Genomic DNA, 13,366 nt, shown 5'->3' on the forward strand with positions numbered 1-13,366 from the left:
TATTATAGACTTTTTTTTTCTGTCTATATTGTTTAGTCAGACTGGAAGAATGCTGTCAATTTACTTTTTGGGTAATTATAAGTGCTGATTGTGGTACAATTGTTGGAGTTACTGGGTAGATAATCTGATTTAGTTATTAGGTACTTAAATTCTTGTTGAAATGAATTGTGGAAAAAAAGCTGAAAGCACTGTTTCAGCTGTTTAATGATATGTTTAGTGGAGATGTGATAATGACTGAATTGGATTAATTATGGGGTCCTTCATTGGATTGTTTGGTAGTAAATCTGCAGATATAGTTTCAGATAAGTCCATGTATTTGATGAATGGTTTGAATTTCCAGTTTACCTGTAGCAGCAGGAGAGATGGAACAGGTCATTTCTGAAGAGGCACTTGTAAAAACAAATACCTTGCGTCTTCCAGGACATGAAATTTAATATCATTCAAAGTGCAAAGAAGGGAGAAGGAGGGGTCATGCATCACTGGCTTACATTTATTTCTGTGTTTGCAAAACTCTCGGGGGGTTTGTGTGAAATGTTCTGCATAATCGTAATTGCCAATTTCTATTTAATGCTTACCTATTTCCAGGGACTGTGCTAAGTACTTCTTATGTGTCATTTTATTTATTCCTTGTAGCGAATCTACACCATTCGATACTACTAGTGCAGTTAATCCTGCACACAAAGCAACTGAGGTTTAGAGAGGTGAAGTGGCTCATTCAGGTCCGCACAGCCGAAACTGATAGGCAGACTGACAGAGGCTGACTCACTCTTAGCCTACCTGGAACTTGTGAGTGAAAGTCCTGATGATGAGATTTCTATTGGCTGAGGAATAGGGAAAGGTATTAGTAAGCATCAAGAATAGTTTAATGTTTGTTCTGAAAGATAGCTCCTTGCTTCGTTTCTTTTAAGAGTAGTCTGTCCTGAATCAAGGCTGGCAGCTTTCTGACACTCTTGGTTTCAAGCAGGCGCCTAAAGAGATGTCTGTCTATGATCTGTGGGCCATTTCAGAACTTGGGCAGTGAAATGGTCAATTCATTAGAAATAACCAGCTTGAAGCAAACCCCTCTACAGCTCTGTGAGTGGCTGTGAACGTGGTAGGCTGCAGCGGCCCAGGACGGGAGCCACCGGCATTTACTGGGACCCAAGCCATGCTGGGACCTGGAGCACTGGGAAACCAAGCAACCCCTCCCCCTCGCCTGTTTTGTTTTGTTGAACTTCAATATACATGAAAGTATGGACAGCTATTTTGAAGAGAAAGTGAGACTCTATGACAACCATTAGTGACTTCCCTATTGTCTGGTTTTGAAGACCTAAAACGCCTTCCTCATTCTGTTTGGATCAGTTTATATTATGTTGTTTTGTATGAATTCTCTGTATGCGAAGACATGGACAACTATTTGGAAGAAAGCAAGAGACAATATGATAGATAGTGAAGATCTCAGGTCGTCTAGCTTTGAAATTTATATCTCTTACATTGCTTTCTTATGTCCTATTTTGTTCTGTTTTGTTATGTTTAATTTTACTCCCTTTAAAATAAAAATAAAAATAAAAAAGAGTAGTCTGTCCTATAGGATATGAGCAAGGAGCCCTGTGGCTTGATTGCTACCAGCAGCCATCCCATGAGTGAGGCGAACTGGTCTCCACTTGAAGCCAATGCTTTGGATAGTTGAGTGGAGAGACGGGAAATTCTTGCATTTTCTCTGGTTATCTGTTGAGTTGATCCAAGAGTCTGCCCTCCTGGTCGTTCTCTAAAGCAATTGGTGGCTGGATCCAGGGTGCCCGATGCTGGGTGTGTGATTAGTAAATCAGTCCACTGATTAGTTTGGCATAGGTCTGGCTAGGATTCAGGGTGTGAGTAGGACTGGCAGTTAGCATACAACATAAACAACACAAAGAATCTTGCCTCTCCCTTGTTGTTTTTGCTGTCTTCCACAGCCATGAAGTGTTGCTCCTCTGCCTTGGATTCAGCCTAATACGGACTTAAAATTACAGACTCTACAAACTGTGAGCTCAACAAACCTTTTCCTTCTTTAACTTTGGGTGTCAGGAATTTTGTCTCAGCAATGAAAGAAAAGTAACTAAGACAGGTGGCCATGCCACAGAGATCTGACCAATGAGGTGTAAATACAAATCTCTGCTAAGCATTTCTAGGAAAGTTGATGAAGGCACTTACCTTTCCTCCCTTCCTGATGCCTGGAATATTGGTGACTTCAGTTGGAATTGCCAGCTGTAAAGCATGAAGCAAAAATAAGAATGGGTTCAGGGTATACTGGGAAGCCTATGCAAGAGACAAATATGTTTAACTCTGTGATTCTCTATCTTTTTTTTTAAAACAGTAATAGGTATCACAGTATATTTCATTATCTTTACAATAATTGTTCTTTCAATCACATATATCAAAATAAAATGAAATACAGAACATTATAGAACTTATCAAAACAGAATATTGAATAGAACAGTACCATTAATCAGAATAGAGCAAAACTAATAAAAATATTTGTCTTTAAAGAGATGGTAGAAGGGAATCCTCCTTATTTGCTATGGTCAACCTCCCAGGAGATGCTCAGATTTCTGGTTCCCATTTGCTAACGGGGGTACGGGGGAAGGGGGATAGGGGAAGTGGGCTGTTTGACTCTAGGCCGTGCACCAGTAGGTTCACTACTGCTTAGCAGGGAGGCAGGCTGGTTGCTTGGCTTGCCAGGGTCCTAAGTTCCAACATGGTGTGGATCTCAGAAGACACCAGTGGTTCTCCCCCTGGAAGGACCACAGTCTGCCACACTGCAGCCACTTACCAGGGAGGGGAGCTGCTTGCTTGGTTTCCCAGTGTCCTAAGTTCCAACATGGCACGGATCTCAGGAGACACTGGTGGTTCTCCCCCTAGAAGGGCCGTGTGATTCTCTGTCTTTTGAACTTGCAAATAGACACATTTTCTAACCCAGAAAATGACATTTTTCACTGACACAGATCTGTCTTGTGTTCTTTATTTAATGCTGCATACGAACTACCCCAAAACTTAATGATTTACAACAATCCTTTATTGTTTCTCATATCTACATTAGGAGAGACAGAGCAGGGATAGTTCATCTGGAGCCTGAGATGGGAGGACTCCAAAGGATGGGATCTGGGACATCCAAGTTTCATGACTCATTTATGTGTCAGTCCAGTGATGTCCCCATGGGATTTTCTGTTTCAACATAGCCTTGTCTTTTTACATGGTGGTCTGAGGCTCCAAAAGGAAGAGAGCAGAAACAGCCCATTATGTGAAGGTCTGTACTCAGGACTGGTGCTATGTCACTTCCTCCCTGTCCTATAGCTTAGAGTAACTAGAGTAACTCTTGGGAATAGAGGCACAGACATCACTTCCTAATGGGAGGAAGGAATTGATGGTGGCTCTCTCTGTAGATGAGCTCTCATATTTGGTAAACTGGGAAGATTTGTGGGTTTGTAGGATAGTGTGAATTTAACTTGTATCTGCAGTGTTCAATGCTTACATATGGATTGCATTCTGTTGTGTTATTCTCTGTATGCCATTGTCTGGCAAGATACTGAAATTTTGCCATTCTACGGTGACACCTTTGCAGGATTAGCAGAAAAGACAGTCACATGGAGAGGTAGGAGAATGCCCAATATGAATATTGATTTGGGCACCAGGATGAGGAGGTGGTGGTGTGTGAAGCAGCCTTTCACTAAGACAGAGAGAAGACATTTAGGACTCAGTATGTTAGCTGGTACCTGAGCCCGGGGATAATAAGGACCTTGTTACCATTGAGAGATGTTGAATCAGGAATGTTTGCCTGTAGTCTATCATCTGGGAGATACTTGTGAATAACCTATCTTTATTCAGGCACTGCTGGTATGGCATGGCATTACCTGTCACCAGCCAGCTTTCGTGTGGCTGTGCAGAGCCCTTTATAGTTTCCATAAGGAAATGGGGTCTACAGAAGAAGAGGAGGTTAAGGTTACTTCCAGTTATATGACCAACAGATTAAAAATGAAGTGAGGTAAAAGCACAGTTATAAAATTATAGTATTCTTAACAAAAGAATGCTTTGAACAGCAACTTACAAGGCAAATAAAGACACAGGCAGACTAAGCCAGTGACAGTGTCTGACATCACATGGAGGAAGATCCCAGCTTCTTGTCCAGGGTCTAGTGAGAGGTCTCATAGAACCCAAGCCCAAGGCATGATGGGGCTCACTTAAAACTTGATTCTGAAACCCATGGGTTGTGTAGTGGAAAAAGAATAGCAGAGCAGCGTGGGTGGCAAGAGTGGGGACAGAATTTGAGCTGCCCAGGGAGCAGCTGTCCTTACTGTCACTCATCCTAGAGAGGGACCTGAGGTGGGGGCTTGGTTGAGGAGATGTTAGAAACAGGGGCTGCAGCATTGTGGGAGGAGGAGAGGAGCAGGTGAAGACATGGGACACATTCTTCAAAAATAATAGCCCAACTGTCTTTCTACTATTAGAGACCCATTCCTTTGACCTATCTAATTTTTTCAGCCTCAAGAGTTTTCTACTGAAATGCAACTACCTTAGAAAAATTTAATATTTTAAATCTATGTGTCTCCAACTGCCATGTGCAGGATGGAGGAACCCACAGGATAAATGCAATTACTTACCTCCAGAAAGGTTGCCATTTACCTGGTAAGAAATGCACACTATTCTTTTCATATTAAAATCAGCCCATCTGCAGTTTGACATGGCACACACATTTGCATGGGATTTTAGGAACATCTTTGAAGAATCCAGAATGCCATGGCTTGGGGTCAGCTTCTTTTGCAGAAAGGGGTGTTCGTTGTTAGGCTTATGTCGTTGTGAGCTGTTATGTCTGAGAGAAGGGCTTTATGAGAATCTTCTCAGACATGTAGTAATGGATGTTAGACTAAGAGTTGCCTAAGTGGGAGAGAAAGATTCTTTTCTTTAATCATCTGATGTAAATGTCTTTGACTACTTTGAAGCTGTCCAGACTGAGACTTTTATTAGAATACATATATAAGAAATTTGCCTTCTACTGAGTACATTTGCTTGCCTTTTCTCTTTCCCCTTTAGAATTTCAGAACCCATTGTCTGACCATGGGCCTCTCTTTTGTGAGTCTCTTTTTGTACAATTGGACTACATGGTCATTACCTGGGTGGCTGACCCAAGGCTCATTAATTCTGAGACCTCGACGCCTCATTGATGCTGATCATGTTAATTGTAGGCACCACTGCAGCTTTGGTTCTGTTTGCTTTTTAGCTGAAACGTCAGGGGGACTGGTTTTGTCATGTTATTCATTTCCATTTTTCATTGCTTTTCATTATTTCTGTGGTAGACACAGTGGCAGGCTGAGAAACGCGTATTACTATTTTTAAACCAACCTGGAAAAACCCAGAAGAAAAGAAGACATAAGCATAAATTTTACTGAAACCTATACCTTCTTTATTTTCCTTATAGTCTTTATTTATTTTGTGAAAAATGCAGCCTTAGGAGAGCCTTAAAAAATTTAAAAACAAAATATAACAAAACAAATACTGCCCTACTTGCTCAAATATTCTCAAGCACATGATGTGAAAACAAAGTGAAGTAATCATTCATTCCGACAGACTTCTATACCTTATTAAATGCCATAATAACTTGACTGCAAATATGACTGTATGGGAGAGAGGGAAGTTGGATGAAACAGGGACAATAAACAAACGGAAGCAACTTGTTTGGCTGACGAGATGGAGAGAGATGATTAAAGGAGGGAAGTGGGGGAGGGTGAGAAAGTAACAAAGCCAGAAGGGACAGTGGTTAGCAGTTGTTGTTTGTTCTGAAGTGTCTGTGTTGTTAGGGTTATGTAATGTGGGAGGGCAGCTTGGGGTGCTGACATCCAAGTTCAGTGAAGAGAGGTGTTGGGGTACAGGCACAGATGGGGTGGTAAACATACTTCTGCCATGGAGGAGGTTTCGCACGTCTTTTGGAGCAAAGGCATGGGAAAAAATGACCCCAGAAAATGAGGCTGGAGACAGATGAAGGAAGACTCTAAATGCCTTACTGAGGTGGCCACAGCTCCCTACGCTTGGTGATGTTGTGTCAGCTCAGGCCCCAGCACGCTCACTGCAGGATGAGTGAATGGATTATCTATGAAGGGGAAATAGGGTGCAGAGAATGGGTCAGGGTTAATGCAGTCAAGGGCTTAGCAAGGGAGAGCCAGTTGTCACTGGCAAGCTTGATGGTACCAGGGAGATGAGGTTGCCCCACCTCAAGGCAATGTAGTGCAGCCATCCTTCAGGAGCGATCTGCATGGTCACCTGACAGAGGAGCATCTGGGAAATAAATATTTGTTTCACTTTTCCCTCTGACTTCCTAGTAATGCTGTTTCAGTCAGGGTTCTCCAGAGAAACAACCAGTGTGATGTGCATGGGTGTGCGTGCGTGCGTGCGTGCGTGCATGTGTGTGCGTGCACGTGTATAATGTGGTGAAAGCCAGGGGCTGGTGGAATGGCTGTAAACTGGAGGCTCAGGCAAGTGTTTCAGTTCAAGTCCCAGTGCTGCCTGCTAGCAGAATTCTTTCTTGCTCTGAGGGTGCAGGAGATGTCAGTCTTTGTTCTATTAAAGTCTTCCACAGATTGCACGAAACTCACCCACACTGAGGTAGGTCACCAAGAATGTACTGGTTTAAATGGTTTTCTCCTTCATGAAACAATCTTTGAAGAAACACCTAAAATAATGTCTGATCAAGCATTAGGGTACTGTGGCCAGCTAGGGCAACACACAAATTAACCATCACACTGCCTATTGGTTGAGCTCTATCAGAAGCCAGAGGGAACAATTAGCCTCCCAGAGACAGTGTCTGGTAAACGCTGTACCTCAAGGGGAGAAGTCATTTACCCCAATGCAATGTGGAAGAAAATAAGGTCAGTATTTTGTTTGCTTTTACATCCTTGCTGTTCTGTATAGAAGCTTAGATTGAGGTCGTGGGTCTTTCTGAACTTTAAGTGTTTCCAGAGGCCCTGAATAATATAATACCTTCCTTTGCCTCCCAGCAAATGAACGCAAGCATCAAGAAGAAATGAAATCTCTTAAAACACTGCTGGTTTCCCTTTATGCTGTTATTTAATTTTTTCCTTAAACTACATGAATAGCAGTGTAAGCCATATGTGATTTCAAAAGGCAATCACCTGGATGGTCTGGTAGAAACAAAACTTTAATATGGAGATCTGTATACCTCTCCACTATAATACCACTCCGTAACCCCACACACTGGCTGCTCTGCATTTCCAGGGGATAGCACAAAAGGACTCAGTGTTTTCAAGAAAGATTTAAGTTAGAGCTTGTGAGATTTGCTATTTTTTTTGTTTGTCTTTTTCAGTTTTTATTGGTACCAGGGATCAAACTCACAACCGCCTGCTTGCAAGGCAGGTGCTTATGCTGCTGAGCTAGATTCCCCAGCCCTGAGGAGATTTACTATTGGAGCTGGGAAGGGTTCCTCTATTTGGTATTTTTGGACTGAGGACTATATTAGAAAACAAATACATCAGGGTCAAACTTTGAATCAAAACAACACATGGGAGATAGAGAGTTGATGAGTTATTTAGATATTCAAATAAGAAATGGTTTAAAAATTTTGTAGTTGTTTTGTATGATTTCAGTGTTGAGTTCTGAAGTGCTATTCCTCTGGGGGTGACAAAACTTTGAAAATGGTACAAACACAGATAAAGTTTCATGTAGGAGATACTGTAGGGTCTACATTCAGGCAGCTATGGGTTGGCTTCTAGAAGCAGAAAAGCCACAAGTACAGGATCTCCCTTGATCAGGGATGCAGAGCAGCTCCAGGTATGGTTAGTAGACAAGTAACTATTAGTACTTGAGCAAGTCTTTGTGTACTTTTGGAGTCTTCCACTAAACCAAACAGCAATCATGTTCAGTAGTGGAGAAGTAGCCACTGACACACACACTGCCTTTGTCAAATGAAATAGTTTAGACCACTTCTTATATGTATATCATGCATGGCTCAGGTCTCAGATGGAGAGAAACCAATCTTTTTATTCTGGCTACAGGTGATTGGACTGTTCAGATGTGCCAGGGTCATAATTAGCCATATCTGGGCCATCCACAAGGAGTATCAGAGGACTCTGAGTTGGCTAGTGGCATCTGCTTAATGTAAGTGTGCATCTGACTGGTAGAGACCTAACAAAATTAAGTTGTCTTCTCTTCCCATTTAATGCTAAGAGACTGGTAGGTTATTGGTATCACCCAAAGATACCAAATGATGTGTTGTAGTCAGGGATTGTACACAGAACAATTCAGATCAGGACATGGAGTTTATAATATTTTTATAATGGTCACTGGGAGTTATCACCGGAAAATGCAGGAAATTTATCCACAACACCAAAGACATAGATTTATTTAGTTTAAACCCCACAGCACATGTCCCACATGAGTCCAGATAAAAACCCAGAGCTCAGGACATTGTCTCCCACGAGTCCAACTGCAGGCCCAGAGCCCACAAGAAGGACTCATGCCAGTCTCTTTTATGGATCCATGCCGGGAAGACCCAAGGGTCAGTGGTGGAAGCCAGAAAGTCTATGCCAGCAGGATGAAGGAGCTGTGCTAGTGGGATGAGGGTTCTACACTGGAGCCGAGAAGTCACACTCACAACAAAGAGCAGGGCTGTCCTGAAAGGCACCACAGCCGTCCTCAGCAACACAGAAGCCCTGAGCTTCTCCTCCGACAAGCACAGTTGGGTACATGCCAGGAAGCAGTGTGACGAGTTCATCCTAGAGACCAAGCAGCACACGTCTTCCCCTCGGGAGCCAGGAAGCAATGCTGGATGTGAGGACCAAAGCTTCTCAGGAGAACCAACAGCTCAGACAGTAACTCATAGAAGAACCCTCAACACCTCTCTTCTTCTCCACCTATTTATCCTGGCAACCCCCCTCAGGTGGAGGATCTTCTCTCAATGCATGCTGATTAGGTGACCACCAGTTAAGGTGACCACCAGTTCTCAAAGCATAACATGATGGATCTGGGTCTCCATGATGCTGCTGTATATCGCAGAACTGGCATGCAAAAGCAAGGAAGAAAATTCCTATAATGTCCTTATTTTCCCATATATTCTTGCAATAAATCTCCACCACTCCTGGGTGCTCCTTCCTCGTCTGCTTGATTAGTTTAATCAGTTACAGTCTCATCTAGCTCTAGCAGTGTTTGACTCTTTCTACAGCAACACAGTTTGGTACCAGAAAGGAGGGTGTGAAGGTGTTGTGTGACTGGGCTTAAGACTGCTCACTGGGTTCTGTTTGAGCTCTCCCAGCTAGGTGGGGTACAGGTTTAGTTCCTGTAATGCACACCAAATAACATTGTCTTCAACTAGCAAAATTGAAGTTTGTTTTGTGTTCATATAACAGTGTGAGTATAAGCAGTTCAACACCAACAAGGAAGCTTTGTAATCTGAGGGATCATCTTCCTCTTGTTGCCCCATACTCCTCAGAGTGATGCTCCAAGATGGTTCACTGCAGCATCCCTACTCCAGCAAGGAGGGAGGAAAGAGGAGCGGTATGACTACTAATCCTGATACGTCAGTTTCATTGGATTAGCAAACACCTAGCAGATTAGTAGAATATGCTGCAGGATGTGTCTGGATGGGTTATGAAGGCATGGCCTGGATACTCTATAGGGTTCCTCTCTCATTCCTCTTTGGTGCTTTTACCCTGTTCTTCTTAGCTGCCATGAACTAAGCAATTTTGCTCCACCATGCTCTTCTACCTTGAGATTTCTGACTTGGAGCCAGCTAACCATGTACTGAATTTCCTGAAATTGTGAGCTCACTTAAACCTCTCCTGCTCTCTAAGTTGTGGGTGTTGGGTATTGAGTCATAGCAATGGGAAAGCTGACTAATCAGGAGTGTACAGCAGGTGCTTGTACCTTTTCAGCAAAATACTGCTGGCTAAAACTTAGCCACATAGCAATACCCTGCTTCAAAGGAGTTTGGGAATTGTTATCTGTATTAATTTTGGATTGCTGTTTAATAGACTAGGGGCTTAAACACCACAAGTTTGTGATCTTATGGTGGGGTCAGAAGTTTGTAGGGTCAGAAGTGTAGACAGTATCAGGTGGGTCCTTTGTGCATGAACTCATCAGGTTGAAATCAGTGTCAGCCAGAGCTGTGATCTCATCTGAGGTTCACTGATTAGGGGTGGAATTCAGTTCCTTGTGGTTGTAGGGCTGAAGTGTCACTCATGCTGGCTGTCAGCTAATTCTTATTCTCGGCTTTTAGCGACTGCCTGGTAGGCCCTATCACTTGGTCTTTTCTACAACATGGCAGTGGGTTCTTCAAGGCCAGGAGAAGCTGCTCTCTGATGTTGACTCCCTGTTTTTTGCAAGACCTCAGGTCCTTTTAAGGCCTATTAGGCCAGGCCTACCCAGGGCAATATCTCTTTTGATTGGCTGATACTGATTCGGAACCTTAACTACACTTGTAAAATCTTTTTGATGTTATTATATAATGTAACCTAATTGAGGAACCAACCATTTCATCATCTTCACAAGTCTTACCTGTACTGCAGGGAAAAGGGTTTATAGGGCATATGCAACAGAGGACAGGTATCTTAGGGACCATCTTGGAATTCTGTTGATCACATAATCTTTGTGGGGTGGCAATATTCCTAGCCAATAGTAATTGATTCAATTCAAATTTTTATAGTTCCTTGACTAGAAAAGAATGGGATGAAGGATATTGTTAAGCAGTGGACTCTGCTACAGTAGCTTATTAGGCATCCTATCTTGTCAAGGTATTTAATGTCCTTGTACCTTGGCTTTTCCTATAAAATAGGAATAATAACAGTACAGATGGGTTTGATGCAAAGCTTAAATTAGATTAGATGCAGAAGAATGCCTTGCACATCATAATATGTTCACAAAACAGTAATTTCTCTTCTCCAAAATCAGGGATGAAATCCAGGAATAAAATGTGAGCAAAATTCAAGAGCCATCAAAAATACAGCCTTATCTTTAATGATTCACAAACACAAAAGGGGCTCATGGAAGTCTTCCCATCTTTACTTTTAAAAGACAAATGCTAGGACAAATAGAAACCTTCAGACTGTTCCCAGCACCTCAAGCTCACCATTGTGTAAACAATAACATCATGTAGTGAGATGCCCTTAGATGACATTGCATTTTGCAGGGAGGAACTGGGAGCCTAAAACTCCTGGAATGCATGCATTTTGCTGGAGAAAGTAGATCTACAGGATTTCTATGGGCTCTAAAACTTAAACCTGCCCAGTATGGCTATGTAGAGTGTGCATTTGTGTGTGTGCACACGTGTGTGGCATGCTTGCGTGTGAAATTACTCACATACTGTTAAACTTTCCTTTATGCAGAGGGGTGCGGCGGTTTTGAAAGCCACCTGAGGGAAGAAAACAATGAACTTATCGTGTTGCTTGTCTCAGTGAGCTCTGAGATTTAGAAGCTAAATTTGAGCCATTAGTATGTGGCTTCGCGTTTTTAATAGGAAAACATTCCACACACATCTAGTAAGATTTGTGTTTGGGTTGCTTAACACTTTCCTCTGCTTCTGAAATCGCTCACACACAGTGTGTCTTGAGGAGCACACAATACAAACAATTATTTCAGACATCTCAAAAATGAACTGCTACCAGCATCATTGTGTTCCTCAGCTCTAGAGAGTAATGAAAGACATATTCTTAATGTGAAACAAAAGAAGATTGTGAATATTAAAAAAGCAGCCCAGCCAGCTAGAGTTAAACTGTTGGGATAAGATATTAACTTAAACCACATGTGAAGTGCAGCTGTTTCTGTTGAAGCTTTCATCAGGCTCAAGTGGAAAGATTGGTGGGTTTTAATATGTGGTTTCCAGCCAAGCCAATAGGAATCTGGGGAAAATGTGTGTGAAATCAGCCCTCTGTGAGGGGGGTCTTGGGCTCTTTTCTTTCTGTTAATGTAAACAAGGGTAACCCAAAGCTGAGGTGAGGGCCTGCTCTATCCAGAGATTCAGCTGAGTGGCTGCAGTGACCAGCCCACTGCTGCAGTTCTGGGTTTTTCATTCTCCTTTCAAATGCATAGGTCTTGTGGCAACAGGAGTAGGGATGAAGGAGGGATCGCCTTCAATTTGTTCTCTGCTAGTTTCTCTCAGAAGCATCTAGAATTGTCTTTAGCTCCTAATAATAGCATCACTCTGTGTACACACTGGCATGGTTGTTGGATTTAGCTTCTGAGGATTTAAGTCTCCTAAGATGATACATCATGATATATCTAAATACAATACATACCTGTCACAGGAACATGAACATATTAGAAATTAATGAAAAAACATGAGATGAGTGTTACGAGCAGGATTTGCCATACATTATTTCTTTATCAAGGCTATATTGGCTAACTGGCTTGAAAGTTGATCCAGCCGCTGTGTGACTTTGCCCAATCTGCTCCAGAGGCCTGAGATGACTGCTTCTGGGCGGACTGCTGGGTGATGTTGTTGGCCCCCTGCCACACGCCCATGGTGTCACAACATTGCTTTTAGCTTCAGAGGCATGGGACAAACATAATCTTTATGAACCTACAAATTCCAGAACTGAGGGAGGAAAATCAAAATGTCAGATGTCTATTCATTGACCTTAGGAAAGGAGTTGAAATGTTAGCGTTTATATATATGGCTTCACGTGTTCAACATTTATTAGGCAGCTACGATATTCAAGAGAATTTGCAAGATGGGGAACAGGACATGTAAAGGGGGAAGGAATTGACATTTATTGAGCACATACTACTTGTCAGCCATCATGTGGGCCCTTTGACTACATTTTTTCATTTGATTCACAGAACTCTGAAAGGAAAAAATTATAAGGCAAGATCTTGACTTTCAAGAGCCTTCCAGTCTGGGGTTAAGAAGTGGATAAAAGACCTATCCAGATACTCATGAAATAAGATAATTACAATCATATGGCAAAAAAAAAAAAAAAAACAAAAAACAAAACAGGTTTTAGTGGGAACTGAGAGATTAGTTATTACTTTGGGAATGAAAGTAAGTTTGTTGAAGGAGGCCACCTTTGAGTTGAGCATTGAAGTTTGGATAGGGATTGGACTCAGAGAGAGTTAGATAAGGGATAATCCACGTGAGGGAGAGGATAGGGAGTGGTGAACAGTGGCAAAAACATACCAATGAATCGTAGAACACTCAGCTGTTAGGGGAAAATCACTAATAGTTTCTCTTGGAATTGCTTCTTGGGTCCAGCACCAGGTGAGGTGCATGGCTTGACTTGGGGGCATGTTGTATGAAAAGTGCATCTTTAAAAACTAGGTACACATTCAGTGTGGGGAGATGCTAAGGCCATCAGAGCCTGCTCAAATTAAGAGCAGCTGAGAGGATTGCAGGCTCACATTTCTAATCCCT

General features: G+C 42.3%; 1 non-coding gene across 1 annotated transcript; it reads left to right on the forward strand.

Moving 5' to 3' along the window:
* Positions 1–913: 913 nt before the first annotated feature.
* LOC111755260 (small nucleolar RNA SNORA2/SNORA34 family) lies at positions 914–1,050 on the forward strand. Its single transcript, XR_002789832.1, has one exon. It is a non-coding gene; the product is annotated as a small nucleolar RNA SNORA2/SNORA34 family (small nucleolar RNA).
* The last annotated feature ends 12,316 nt before the right edge of the window (positions 1,051–13,366 follow it).

The sequence above is a fragment of the Cavia porcellus genome, unplaced genomic scaffold, assembly GCF_034190915.1.
Source record: "Cavia porcellus strain 051 isolate PalLab524CR breed Dunkin Hartley unplaced genomic scaffold, mCavPor4.1 scaffold_1, whole genome shotgun sequence".
Classification (NCBI taxonomy): domain Eukaryota; kingdom Metazoa; phylum Chordata; class Mammalia; order Rodentia; family Caviidae; genus Cavia; species Cavia porcellus.